Below are 14062 nucleotides of genomic sequence, written 5' to 3' on the forward strand. Positions count from 1 at the left end.
ACATCAAGGTTGGCAACTAACTTGTTGTTAATGACATCAAAGTTTGCCTTGTTATAATCAGGAATAGGCTTGGCAGACTGTTTATGAAGACATGTGGATATACGTAAGGTAAAGTGCAGCGTCAAGTGGTCATTAATACTAGTTAAATAAGTAATGGGTCAGGTAAAATCCGGCGTTGTGGTAAATATAAGATGTAAAACATTGGCAATCGTGTCAGTAATTTAGGTTGGTTCAGACACAACTTAGGATAAGCTTTAATCCGAACAGAACCTAAGTAAATTTGAATAGTGCGATGAACTACTGTGGCCCTAAACTCGTCAAACACAAAGTTGGAGACACAATGGTTCGCGGAGCGCGCCAACTGGACGCTGGCGACAAAAGCGCGAAGTCATCGTTGTGATTGTCCAATCAGAGCGCTCCGGGAACTTTGGCCCCAACTTTGTGTTTGCTGAGTTTAGAGCCCCAAGGGGCCATAAACTCTTCAGCCACAAAGTTGCGACCGAAGTTCTCGGAGCACGCTGACTGGACTCGCGCGACAATGACGGTGCGCTTTTGTCGCCCGAGTCCAATCGGCGTGTTCCGCGAGCGTTCGGCTCCAACTTTGTGTAGAAGGAAATGCTTAAGACCAAAAATATGGGAAAGTTTAAAATCATTAAGCAAGCAAGAAAAGCTTAATTTTTGTAGGGGCCTACGTCCTAGTCCGGACGGCCCGTCCCGCCCACGTCTCGCGGGTGAATTCGGGAAGGGGAAGCACTCACTAGAAGCACTAACTAATAGTTATAGTGCTTCTAGTGCGGTGGGTATACGTCGGTGCCCGTGGGCGGAGCCAGCCATTCCTCCCAAGAAATGATGTGTGAGAGGGTTGGGGGAAGGGTGGGTGGGTTAAAAGACCAGTAGGTGTGAGGGATGGAAGGGAATTCTCCGCATTTTGAGCAGGTGGGGGAGTCGGGTGTTTGTAGATGTGGTGAAAGATGTGGTGGTGACTAAAGAAAAAAGGAGCAAGTGGAAATATAGAACAAACAGGCATTCAAAGTGCCATGTAAACCGCAAAATAAAGAAAAATTAATTGAAGCATTTAGTGTTGATAACAAGCGCACACTAAAAAAAGCTTTTAAAAGTGCACTTTAACCGTCAAAAACAAACTCGAGTGATGTAGCAACATTTACGGGGAAAGATTCAGTACATTCTTTAACAGCGATTAAGACCCCAGTTCTCTAGATTTCCTTAATACTTATTTTACAAGTAAGGACAACCAATCCAAATGACAAAGAAGATTCCTCTGGAACACAATGGCGTCATTCAGTTCAAATCCCTGCTGTGCGCTGTCACTCTTTTCCGAAAACCTGCACCGTCACACAGTCGGCGCTTAAAAGAATGTCGCTACTTGTAAGAAGCTCTTATTTAGGGACTTTACACCTCCCCGCCCAGCCGTTCTGTCAAAGCTGTAACAATTAAAACTGTTATCCGATTTTTAGATTTCGCTATCGCGGACAGTACTAGAGACCACGCTTCGGTCAAAATTATAGTATCAGTCGATGACTAATCTATAAGTGACGCCAGATCATCATGGTTTCAAATGACACTTCTTATATTAGTAAACAAGAAACAACCAAAAAGATGCATGGAGTGGGTTTCTGAACGTATCAGCTATGCAGTAGGATAATCCCTTTCGCTTTTTCATGCAGCTCGTGGCGACTCCTCGCGCGGGACTTCCTACGTCATTATGCAGGAGTGTTGACGGCCTCTTGATGCCGCCATCTGACTTCGACTACCTTTGGCCAGCGAGGGAACTTTTGGCGGCTACGTGGTGTGGCCATGTGCCATACGCCAGGTCATCGGCATTGACGTCGGCATCATTTCTACCGCAACATAAAAACACCTGGTGGCATCCCGCCCCTTTTTACTCTGTCTCATCCTACAATGGACTAAAGGCCAAATCCACGGGCCGCCAGGTTCCAATCACCTTCCACGCTAAACTATGACACGATTAACATTGGGGTGGACGAATAATGCTCCGAATAAAAAAGCGCTGCATCATTTTTCTAGCTTTGACACTGCAAAGAGCCTGCATGTCTAAAATTAACCAGATCGCCTGCCTACTTGCTTTAACTGTATGTCGTGGCTTTCTTTGCAATGTAAACTTGGTGAGTCACTCAGAGCTATTCGAATCGAACCACTGTGTGCCTATCCCCTTCAGTGATCCGAGACGCAGGCACTGATACGTGCATCGAAGCGCAAAACCACGCAATTTCTAAGTGACTCGTGATTCAATATAACGCCTCAGTGGCTCCGAGGCAATGCGCCGGTCGACGGATCCCCAGTTGGCGGGTTCGGATCCCGGCCAAGGTGCTCCCAATCGGACTGAGCCTTTTTGCGGAGAAGGCGCCGTGTAACCGAGCTTTTGGTTGCACGTCAAACGATCCCCAAGTGGTCTCAATTAATCCACAGTCCACCGCTGGGGCATGCCAAACGCCCGTCTTGTTTGGCCCTTAAAACCTCTAAATTTGACTTTTCTTTTTATCCGATTTCGTGGTTTGTAGCTTTTTCCCTTTAGCCGTCGTAGGGTGGGACGAAGTATAGTAAGCTTGTGAACGTTGTGGGGATTCCTCTGGTCTCCCTTCCCCGATGGCTGTGATAACGGCCGCGGGTCGGAACGCTCGGCCTTCTTCGCCGTGAGCTCCGACTTGTTCGTGAAGCGGAGGGCCGCCTGGCTTGGGGGGCTCTCCTCTCACTCTCTCCCGGGGGGACCTCTTTCCGTCCCCCCGCTCGGATGCGAATCACTGCCGAGTCCCGACAGGCGAGGAGGTTTTTCCTCTTGTTTTCCCGCTTTCGGGAAAGGGACTCGTCCGGGTGACCGCGAAAGAGATAGGACGTGTGTCGGCGACTTCTCCGATGCTTCCCCGGTCTTGGCTCTCCGGAACCCCGCGCCTGGCCAGGTAAGAACCTTTTCTTACCTTGCCGGCGCGGGGGGGCATTTTGGATGGGGACATTGCAGTTCATTTTAAGAGTGTGTTAATAAATGCTCTTGGACTCTGTCCTTACTCTGGTACGTGTGTCTTCTCCTCCGCTATATTCGAGAGAGTGAGACAAGGTAGACGATCATTGGCACCGACGGAGGTAATTCATCGAACCGACCCGCGGTAATGTAGCCCTAAACGTTCGTCTATATTACCGCGGAGATGTGGGGACCGCGGGCTACTAGGTTTGACGGCTCCTTTGAGATATCGCCGCTGTTGAGACAACCCTTTGGTTACTCTAACGGTACCTGTGTTGGTAGCAACATCCCACATAAAATGGCGCCCAACGTGGGGCCACGGCTTCCTTTATCGTGGCTGTGGCTCCTGGCCTCCGTCCCTTTGTCCGGCCTATTGGCCGACCATACTTGCCTTTGATCGCCCCGTACCACGAGCGTCCTGATCTCGCCACTTATGGTTGAGCGATTAATGCCGAGTCGGCAACCCGCAGTGCCACTCCTTTGAGCGAGCGCAGTGTGATTCGAACGCGCGTTCCTGTTTTGAATCAGCGTGCGTCAAGCAACATTCGTTGTTGCGGGAGACCCTTTGTTCTCCATGCTTGAGGCGAACCTTTCACCTGTGTGTATTTCGGTTCCTTGCGCGCCACCAACAACTTGCCCTGAAGGGAAAATGTATATAGAAGTTTTGATGACGTTTTTCAGTACCGGGTGGACTTTTATGTCCGGCGGGGAGCGAGGCTTGGCAGGAAAGAGTAGCGAAGGATCAGCAGTGCAATCTGGGAATGTAAATATTCGCGTTTTCTTTGACTCGGAGTAGTCGCGGACACTCATTTAGAGTCGGACGGTACGCCTGCCAATAACGTCGATAAGTAACTGGTACTGCTACTGACGAGCTCCGGGAGCCGGGCCGCGTAACCGTCGGCGTCGAGAAGCAGTTCGCATACTGTTGACGCGCGCGCTGGATTCACTGCTGGTATTGCAGTGGGCGCGGAGGGTTTTCTTCGGGAAAGATTCGTTTCTGCCTGATGCCAACGTACTCCTGCAGCCTGTTGTTGTTTTCCAAGAACGACACTAGTTTTGCGTTCATGGTGGTGGCGCTACGCGGTCTGAGGCGCACTTTGACAGTATCTGGGTGGACGAGTGACTCTAAGACTTTCGGAGATTATGTTGCTCTGAAACCCGGGCGCCATGTAGCCAGAGCGCCCTTTGGCGATATCTGTCAGACTCGCGTGATCCAGGTGGAAGAGTGACTCTAAGACTCTTAGCAGTTACGTTGCTCTGAAACCTGGCCTTGCCTCAAAAGAAGGGTCCACACCGTTGTGAGCCCTTGATCAAGCCGTATCGAGTGCAAGACATGTTTTTCTAGCCTCGGTAAGCTAGCTAGCTCAAATAGTTGGCGAAACTAGCAGGTTTGAGCGTGTGAGCTGCGGCCCCTTTTGCCTTCCTCCCTTGGAAGCAAGATGGCGGCATTTTGCGCGGGAACTTGCATCTTCCCCGCTCGCAGACGCGCATGCATGGAGGTTTCTTTCTACCCGCCCCTTCGAAGTCTCCATCTGCAGACTGTTATCTGCTTTTGGCCACTTATAGTCAACGGACTCTTCCGGTAACTGTAAAACCGGGTAGTGTGGGCAGCCTCATGTGTTAGCTGCCTGCGCAAAGGATTGAGAACTCGGCGTTTTTCCTAGGAGCTCTCTCCCCGGGGCCCACATTAAGCGAACTCAATTAGTTTGCTTGGTATGTGGACGCGTTTCGAACGGAGGGGCCCTCTTTTTATGGCTTCTTCTTCCGGTGTCGAATCGGGTCACTCTGGCATGTTCCTGTCACCGTTGACAAACAGGCCACCTTTTTTGTGGTTTTTGTTTGTCGTTTGCCCCTGCCCGTTTTGCCGCCTTTGCGGCCTGAGGCAGGCGAGCGTTGGTTGCGCGTCCCCTCGTTCGGAGGCGGCGGCGCCCTTTCTTCCCTTTCGGGAGGTCTACGGCCGGCTCTGGGCGTGTTGGCTGCTGGCGCAAAACGACTTCGCAGGTCTGCTCCGAGGTCGTCCACCCCACCCCCCCTTCACCAGCCCACTGCGGCCGAGATGGCGCCGAACCCCCCGGGCAGCGTGTCTTGGATTTCCCCAGCTGGTCTCCGCTGGTGGGCGGCGGTCGTCGGTCTTTTTTGGTGCTGCCGCCTTCACGACGGCCTGGCTGCCCCCCACTGCAGGCCAGCTCGTACCGCGACACCTGGGTCCAGCGGCGTCAGCGCGGTGCCTGTGATGCTCTGCCGTGCTGTGGCGGCGGCTGTCAAGTGCTTGGAACTGGAACTTTCCTTTTCTTCGGCCTGGTGCGTGAGCTGTTGACGACGGACACTGTGAAGACGCGCGCTGGGTGTCGCGTGTATTTGTTGGGGGTGCGCAGAGAGATATATTATTTTATGAGAGCAGGTGGGCCTCCTTTATTCTTTCTTGAGACCCACCTATTGTTTTAAGGAGGGGGGGATGTGGGGATTCCTCTGGTCTCCCTTCCCCGATGGCTGTGATAACGGCCGCGGGTTGGAACGCTCGGCCTTCTTCGCCGTGAGCTCCGACTTGTTCGTGAGGCGGAGGGCCGCCTGGCTTGGGGGGCTCTCCTCTCACTCTCTCCCGGGGGGACCTCTTTCCGTCCCCCCGCTCGGATGCGAATCACTGCCGACAGGCGAGGAGGTTTCGCCTCTTGTTTCCCCGCTTTCGGGAAAGGGACTCGTCCGGGTGACCGCGAAAGAGATAGGACGTGTGTCGGCGACTTCTCCGATGCTTCCCCGGTCTTGGCTCTCCGGAACCCCGCACCTGGCCAGGTAAGAACCTTTTCTTACCTTGCCGGCGCGGGGGGCATTTTGGATGGGGACATTGCAGTTCATTTTAAGAGTGTGTTAATAAATGCTCTTGGACTCTGTCCTTACTCTGGTGCGTGTGTCTTCTCTTCCGCTATATTCGAGAGAGTGAGACAAGGTAGACGATCATTGGCACCGACGGAGGTAATTCATCGAACCGACCCACGGTAACGTAGCCCTAAACGTTCGTCTATATTACCGCGGAGATGCGGGGACCGCGGGCTACTAGGTTTGACGGCTCCTTTGAGATATCGCCGCTGTTGAGACAACCCTTTGGTTATTCTAACGATACCTGTGTTGGTAGCAACATCCCACAACGTACTACCAGCTATGCTGTGGGATAACCCCTTTCGCTTCTTCATGCAGCTCGTGCATCATCATCGGGTGCGCTGACGGGGGCGTGTGTGCGTGGACGATCCTTGGGATGCCACCATATAATTTTTACTACCTTTGGCCAGCGAGCGTTTTTAGTCGCCTCCGTGGGTTGTTCCACTGCTCCATTTCCGCGCCAAAAGCAACAATCGCAAATCCTCAACAGTTTACGAACGCCATGCCTAATATTATATAACTAAAATCGATTTTACTGTACTAATGACAACTGAACTTTGTTACTTTCGCACTATATGTTGTGCCTACTCCAATACCTTATGCCTGAAGGTATACAAAATAAGTTATTAAATAAATTAGAATGCATTGGTTCATTTTAAAAATAAGCCTTGTTATTTTTCATTGCAAACCAGTGAAGAATTTCCTGTAACTGCCGCAATGTAAAGAAAAACAATTACGCACAAGAAAGAAGGTAATATCTTAGTTGTGTATTTATTGGGGCCGCAGTTGTTTATGAGGATACATAGAACATATGAATAAGTGAGAGTGCGTGTTTCTTTGGAGTTTTTTTGTGTTAAGTTGTTTTGATTGGTACAACGTAAACTTTCAGACAACATTCGAGTGCGACATAAGTAAGCCCAAGTGAACTGCTAAAGTGTTTTGCGTTTTTTTTAATTGATAAAATTTAAAAGGATGTCATCACAACAAACATTCCGGTGGGTATCGGCCATAGAGACCACTAACTGAAACAGTAAAGTTTGATTCTCGTGGATACCTTGATTTAGTAGAATGTGAGAAATCACCGATGTCGCGTTTGCAGTAATACTATCGTGAAGTATACACATTCTGCCATTGGTGTTATAGTAAATGATTAAACATAGGCGTGTCTTTGGCTCTTCTTATAAGTGTTATGTCTGGAGATTAACGCAACTAACAAGAGTCACTGCCAGCTAAAGAAACACATGGCAAGATATGTTTCGAGTATCCTCTTGTCCCTCCACAGCTTATGCACTCTCAGAAAAAAAAGGTGTATTATTACACCCTTTGTCCCATATAATACTCACCAAAATCTCAATTCGACGTACAGCGCCCTATAATCGAACAGACGGCCCCAAATTTTACGAGGGGCTCGGATAGCCTCGTGGTACAACTTATTAAGATAGCTAATGTACGTATTATTGACTACAAAAAAGATCATCGGAGTTTTTTTTTGGCCCTACTGCAAAAACTCCATGTTTTTTTTCTTTGGTCTTTGATACGTACTTTAGCGATGTAATAAGTTATATCGCACCGTTATCAAGCCCCTCTTAAAATTTGGGCCCGTCTGTTAGACTCTAGGGCGCTGTACGTTGAAATGAAGTTTTGGGGTGTATTATATGGGACAAAAGGGTGTAAGGTGATACCCTTTTTTTTTAGAGTGTGGGATTCCGGCATTTGCGGAAAAGAAAGCCGAAGCACGAAGTTAGGAAGCAACAAGACTTGTCATAATAAGCCACACCGATGTTTTAAGTTTTAAGTGACTATACTAGATGAGTTAGTGCGTGAAAACGGATATAGATAGAAGAGGAAGCGGAGGAAACGGGAAGGGTGGCGAGAAGGATTTTCCTGCCTTTCGAAAAGAAACCTTTTTGTAGGTCGGGCTTTAAGAAAAACAGAAGAAGCATCTTCCACAAAGAGCACTACACTTTCCACTTTAGCGGAGCGAACGTCAGAGAGGAAGCGAGAAGGGATGTGAGTCCACCCGCCTCCTTTTCAGCGTCTGCTCATTAAGATGGAAAGAGTGAAGGGCCCTGTGGGATGAGCGTGTTCTGCTTTCCTTTTTTATGCAACAAGGTATAGCTCAACATCGTTTATGCCCTTTTTAAGCGTTCTACGCCCCGTGTGAAAAATCATTAGTAGCATATTTTCTTGTTCAAAACTGAGCTTTCCTTCTCCCCAAATGACGCAGAACCAAAATTGATTGGAAATAAATGAATTTTTTTTGTGAACGTAATTTAATGGTTGCAGACTAAGTTTTCTTCGATCCGATGACTTGCTTGTAGATTGTAACTTTCTGGTTGACGTATGAGCTCAGAACATTTATATGTGATATCAGATACCCTTTCCTCATTTGTTATGACTATTATTTGACTTCCTTATTGACAGCCATATAAAAAGGAACACGCTTGATTGGTGCCCTAAGGCGCATTCCTTATACTTTTTTTTTAGTTTAGATGAATTTCGCATAGAATTAACAGACCGCCACCTTAATTTCTATGTGTCTTTTTTTAACTGAATTCTACAAGAAAATATAGATGCCATGGCGACAGCTGGAAAGCTCGTTTCTATGTGACGCAGCAGCGTCAACCGCATGTGGTTTATTATTGTTGTTGTTCTTTTTTTTTCAGGTGGAGACGGGAATGTCACATTTAGTAGCGGCATTTATAACACCACTGCCGTATTACGTGGGTGAATGTGAATTTTGAAAACTGTTGTTTTCGTGGAATTCTTGATGCCGCCCATATTCCGTTGTTATAATGATTTACCGGAAGCTCATGTTGTGACCTTGGGCAGTTGTTTGACGTCAACACGCTTCGCTGCTCCGACCATAATAGAAGAGGATTACGAAGGTAGGCTAGTAAATTTTTTAAACTGTTTGCGACACCAGCGAAATAACATTTCCAAATCCATCAGCATGTTAAAGAAAAATAAAAGAATAGGCTAATTCTCGATCCCGATTCATCTCGGCGTAAATTTTGGTGTTTTAAACTACACAGTATGGGCACAGTTATACAGTATGGAAACATACTGTATACTTCCCTATTTAGGAATTTGAACCGTCATTGAGTAGCTGTTTTTGCAGTTCCTTCGCACTTGGACTTAGTGCATACTTGGATTTGGTGCACTACCGTAAGAAGCCGTGCCCCTTGGTAAGCCCAGTAAATAAATAAATATGTAAATAAATGAATAAATAAATAAACATTGGTCAATCTAACATGTAATTTACAAAGTTATTGTTACTTATTTACAATACGGTGAATAACAAAAGTCAAAATATTTTTCTTGCACTACAACATAGTTAGATACTGTAAATTCTATATTATTTATTGATAAGGGGAGCCAAAAAAGTGTTTACGGTGGGCTGCTTTTTGGGTGGCCAAAACAAATGAGCGCAGCAGCAGCTAGGCTTTCCTCATTGCCGCACATTTATATGGCTACGAGAAACTAGGCAAGAAACTTAACCAAATATTTATGGTCAGAATCAAAATTGTGACTCTATGCAAAGCTTATCTTTCGCAATCCCGGAGTAGATTGTGACTGCCTAAATCAACATTCGCCAAATATTGCCTAAGAAACGCAGCGTGTGGCGAGACACGAGCATTTTGTTACTGACGCATAGCCAGGGAGATCGCAGATAAAGGAATAAGAATGCCGAAGAGCGAATCATACAGAAAGAAGCGTGAAGCTGATATGTCACCGCTCTGCTTTTCGTAAAATCCGACGTCCAACCTCGGGTTTCTGCGTGGAAGACTTGAACTTTGAACTTTATTTCAGCAACATTATGCCGAGGACACCGGACAAAAAGCTAACAGAAGCTAGCTTGACTGGGCCCGGTGCCCTTGCATGTACAGGGAACACAATCATGTTTAAACAATCCTAAATATTTCTTACAATATTCAAATCAAACAATTTAAAACGGTCCTATAAATTTTTTTTAGACAATCCTCTTAACGCTCCCCTCTCCTAAACTGCGAGGGGCGCCAAGTTTTAGCAAGTTAAAAAGTGGAGAGGATATAGAAAAAGACTAGCGGAGGGGGGGGGGGGGGGGGGGGATCAAAAACGTGAGGTGTACGTCAGCCATAGTGCTGCCACGGACTGCAGCGGTTTTTTTTTTTTTTTTAAGTAATTATTTTGTTTAATTAGCAGTATCAATGCTATTGAATTCGCTGTGCATGACTGCTTGGATTTAAATCCCTTTATAAGTTTTGATTTATAGTTTTTGTAAACATATATCTGTTCCCTAGTAATTTTTTTAATATTTTAGTGTCAACAGGGCGTGAAACGTATTTGAACAATATTTTAGCTCTGTATTTTCAATGACCCTGTTAGAAATCGACAAACTATAAGGACTGCAAAGCGAGAACAAACAGTTCCTCATTATCTAAAAAAAAAAAAGAACTGGTGCGACATTATAAAATTTAATTTAAGATACAAATAAAAGGTCCGCGCCATTTAGCTTTTTTTTTTTTTATTAAAGGCCAAATTCAGTTTTTGTAACGGATTTATTCATACTGCTGAACGTTTTTCCGCATTCTCTCGTGGCACTGCAAACATTACCTTTTGTGAATTATAGTGTGATTTAGTGATTGCCATGGAGCAATAAATATTAATAAAAAAAGAAAAAAGAAACATTGCTCGCTTAGAGTGCTAAAGTTGCTCGTTGTAAAGAAGAAAAAAAATAAACAGAGGCAAAAGAGGACATGTAGAGCCACACAAGAGCTCGGGGCGTGTCACGTGGCCTTCAGGGTGGAAGAAGCGACGTGCGGAGCGTGAAGTCCCGTAGCACGCGTGGAACACGTGATTGGCTTACGCGGCTCGCAAGGTACGTGGCCACAGACAGATGCTACGGTTAAAGGGATAGTACAACGAAATTGCGGCGCTTATTTTATGGCTTATATGTGTTCAAAGGAGCAGTTTCACATCGAACACACTAATATCTTGTTAAAAAGTCACGAAAGGGAATTTTAAAACAGATTAAACAATTAGCAAAGAGCGCCTGGTGAATGTCACTAACGCCTCGTTTGTAATGCCCGTCTAGGAACCTTGAGAGCTGGTGACGGAGGTTGTCCCTTCTCCGGCCACGACGAGAAAAGAGGGGCAGGAAAAACTCCCCTCTTCCCGAGAATCCCTTTTGTGTGTTCCAGAAGTAGCTATTGTCCCCCTATAAGATTATAACAGATTAACCCGTAACTCAAAATTTGTACAAAAGCAGCCGTTTCGGTGGCTGGAACTAGGGTGCCTTCATGTGCGCTTCGCATAGAGTGATGCCAACTGCCTGTTTCCCTTTCCCACACCCTCTTCCATCGACATTTTGTTTCTCTTTGTTTCCCCGTGCTCCGGAAAGTGGCGTTTGTGTCCATCGGTGCTCCCATCCCAGGGGGAAAGGCTAATCTTCCCTCCGTGGGTTCCACAACGCTCCTCCGAACTTGTGAGATAAGGTGCTTGTTTCCGGGAGGGTTATAAACCCCACAGATTATCGCCGAGAGCCAAAATGGCTGCTGGTTTGTCGGCGAGTGGTATTACAAAGGGTGGCATCACCCTAGCAAAGCGCACATCGCACATGAAGGCTCCCTAGCTGGAACGACTAGGCCATCCCCTCGACATCAGCCTCGCCATAGCTTTGCCCGTCCCGAGGCGACCCACGTCACGATTGCGTCGGATGTCACGTGCTCTAAACTGGGCCTTCTCTGAGCACTTGCTAGAGTGGGCCGTTTATAACAAAAAATACAGCCTCCAGGCTCAAAATACAAACGTGCGATTGTCATTTACGGATATTGTGGATCATATTCAACCTATTTTTGAACACGACGGATATATTTCAAATTTCGTTGAGGTATCCCTTTAAACGGCATATAGCCAAAAGACTGAACAGGAAGTGACCCCGTTCTAAGACCAGTCGTTACGCAAGGGGAGTATTCTCGAGCCTGTTTGACGGGACGCATTTCGGCCAACTCCCATCTGCGTCGGTGGTATAGTGGTTAGCATAGCTGCCTTCCAAGCAGTTGACCCGGGTTCGATTCCCGGCCGACGCATCTTTTTTTTTTTTGCACTTTTTTAGTATGACGCTTTTGTTTCGTGCATCCGATTCCTAGTGTACAGGCTTTAGGCGTGAACACGCTGGACGCCTGCGTTACCTGAATCGAGGTGAAAACATCTCTCAATTCTGTATTAATTTTGATCGACATCTTGTAAACATTGAGATGGGGAACGCTAAAAAAACGGACGAACACAACAAAATCTCAATCTTGAAATTTTGTTGTATTCGTCCGTTTTTTTTTATCGTTCCCCATCTCAGGGATTACAAGATGTCGATTAATTACCAGCTCGCCTGCGCTCTATCACTGCTTTATTTTCAGTTGTCGCAAAAATATTTACAGGGTTTTTCTAACCGCAAAAATAAACTGCGAATCGCCCAACTCTCAATGTCCGCTCCGCTCAAAGCACTAGAAGTCCGAACGAGATGCCAAACTTTCAGCACGAGCCAATATGTTATTCGAGAGTTATAAGTGAGTTCTTTGAAAATGTCAATGAGAAAATGGTCGCCCACGGAGCTCTCGAATACGTGGAGCTCTATGGCACTAGAAACCGAAAGCGGGTGAAAATGGGCTCCATTTTCGAAATATTAAAGACATCCATTATAACTTTTGAATAAAATATCGGTTCAGGCTGAAACTTTGGCATCTGGCTCGTTCCTCTAGCACTATATTTGGGTGGAGAACGAGCGTGCGGCGATGCGTAACTTTATTTATTTTTTTTTTAACAAAAACATTGTAATTCTTTTTTTTGGGGGGGGGGGGGAGGGGGAAAGGGGAGGGAGGGGGGAGCATTTTGTGTATAATTGAGCGTGTGAAACCGAAAAAAATAAGTAATCCGGTTTTATTTAGAGAGTACCTAGAGAGGTTATGCACACCTAAGTACAGTCCCTAGATAACAGCTCCCTACAAGTAGCGACATCCTTTGAAGCGCCGACTGCTTGACGGTGCAGGTTTTGGGAAGAGAGTGACAGCGCACAGCACAAGTTTAAACTGAATGTCGCCATTTTGCTCCAGAGAAATATGCTATGTCACATGTATTGGCTGTCATTACTTGTAAAAGAAATATCAAGCGACTTCAGAACTAAGCCCTTCTTATGAGTCGTGAAGTGGTCGCGCCGCGCTGACATGGCCGTGCCGCCTGTATCCGATCGCCTGGACGCCGAACGGGGCGAGGGAAAAAAAGAGGGGGAGGAGGAGACTCTAGCAACGATAGACACGCCAGCAACGGCGCTCACGCCTTTGTTGCAATAGACGCCTACTCAGGTTAGAATTAAAACGAGTCTGTTCAAACGGTGTTGTCCACGTTACTCCTAAAAGTAACAAAATACTCTGACTCATTACTATTCCTTAATAGTAACTAATTTCACCCGCAGGCAATATGAAGGCGAACGCCGGACCCTCGACAGGTCCGTGCTATCAGCGCCATGACGCGGCTGCCGTGGCGGCTCGCTTTTTTATCGCGCGCTTCACCGAGAGTAAGTGCCTGGATCGAGTGCTGTTCTCAACTCTGCAGCTACTCCCTGCTGAAACCGTGGAAGTGGGTTTCGATTTCGGCATCGCTTTTTGTGGTCGCCGTGCCCACGTCATTGCCGGCAAATGATTTGCACATTGCACGTGAACTAGAGCGGACGTTGTTTGGCATGGTTTATACGTGACTCAACCGCTTTCTTCATTCATGAGCGATTGTTAATAACTGCAACAAATGTGAAATGGGCTGTGATTCAGCAATAAATGTTGCCGCCCATAGGGCCGAGCAAGCAACGCTCAGTCACGGGCTTCTAGAAGATTCGCGTACATTCTCGCACCAGACGGAACTTTCCCCCTGCTTTCTTGTTCTCGAAAGTGCCAGGTCATCCTCACCCGAGCGCGCGATGCTCAAACTTTCTTTGCCGAACTTTCGAGATAGCGACGCACTGTAGATAAACAGCTGCCTGTGACCTTGTCGAGTCAGTCTCGCTCTCGCTCTCTGTTACGCCGCCGAATCGCCGCCTGCTTTTCTGATGCCTCGACGCTCTTTCTTTACTTATTTGGTTTGGCACAAGTTCGCCCATTAAACCTTTATTTTTCAGTTCACTGTTCGTCTTCGAGCGCTTCAGCAGAAATGCCGCCTCGAGTTTTA

General features: G+C 47.0%; 1 protein-coding gene and 1 non-coding gene across 2 annotated transcripts in view; one reads left to right on the plus strand and one right to left on the minus strand.

The window, feature by feature from the left end:
- LOC120839221 (estradiol 17-beta-dehydrogenase 8-like) overlaps positions 1–14062 on the minus strand; it is a 604311-nt gene that overhangs the window by 377025 nt on the left and 213224 nt on the right. The window lies entirely within an intron of this gene.
- Positions 11869–11940, plus strand: Trnag-ucc. Its single transcript has one exon. It is a non-coding gene; the product is annotated as a tRNA-Gly (tRNA).

Source organism: Ixodes scapularis, unplaced genomic scaffold (assembly GCF_016920785.2).
Source record: "Ixodes scapularis isolate PalLabHiFi unplaced genomic scaffold, ASM1692078v2 PGA_scaffold5__190_contigs__length_132052651, whole genome shotgun sequence".
Classification (NCBI taxonomy): domain Eukaryota; kingdom Metazoa; phylum Arthropoda; class Arachnida; order Ixodida; family Ixodidae; genus Ixodes; species Ixodes scapularis.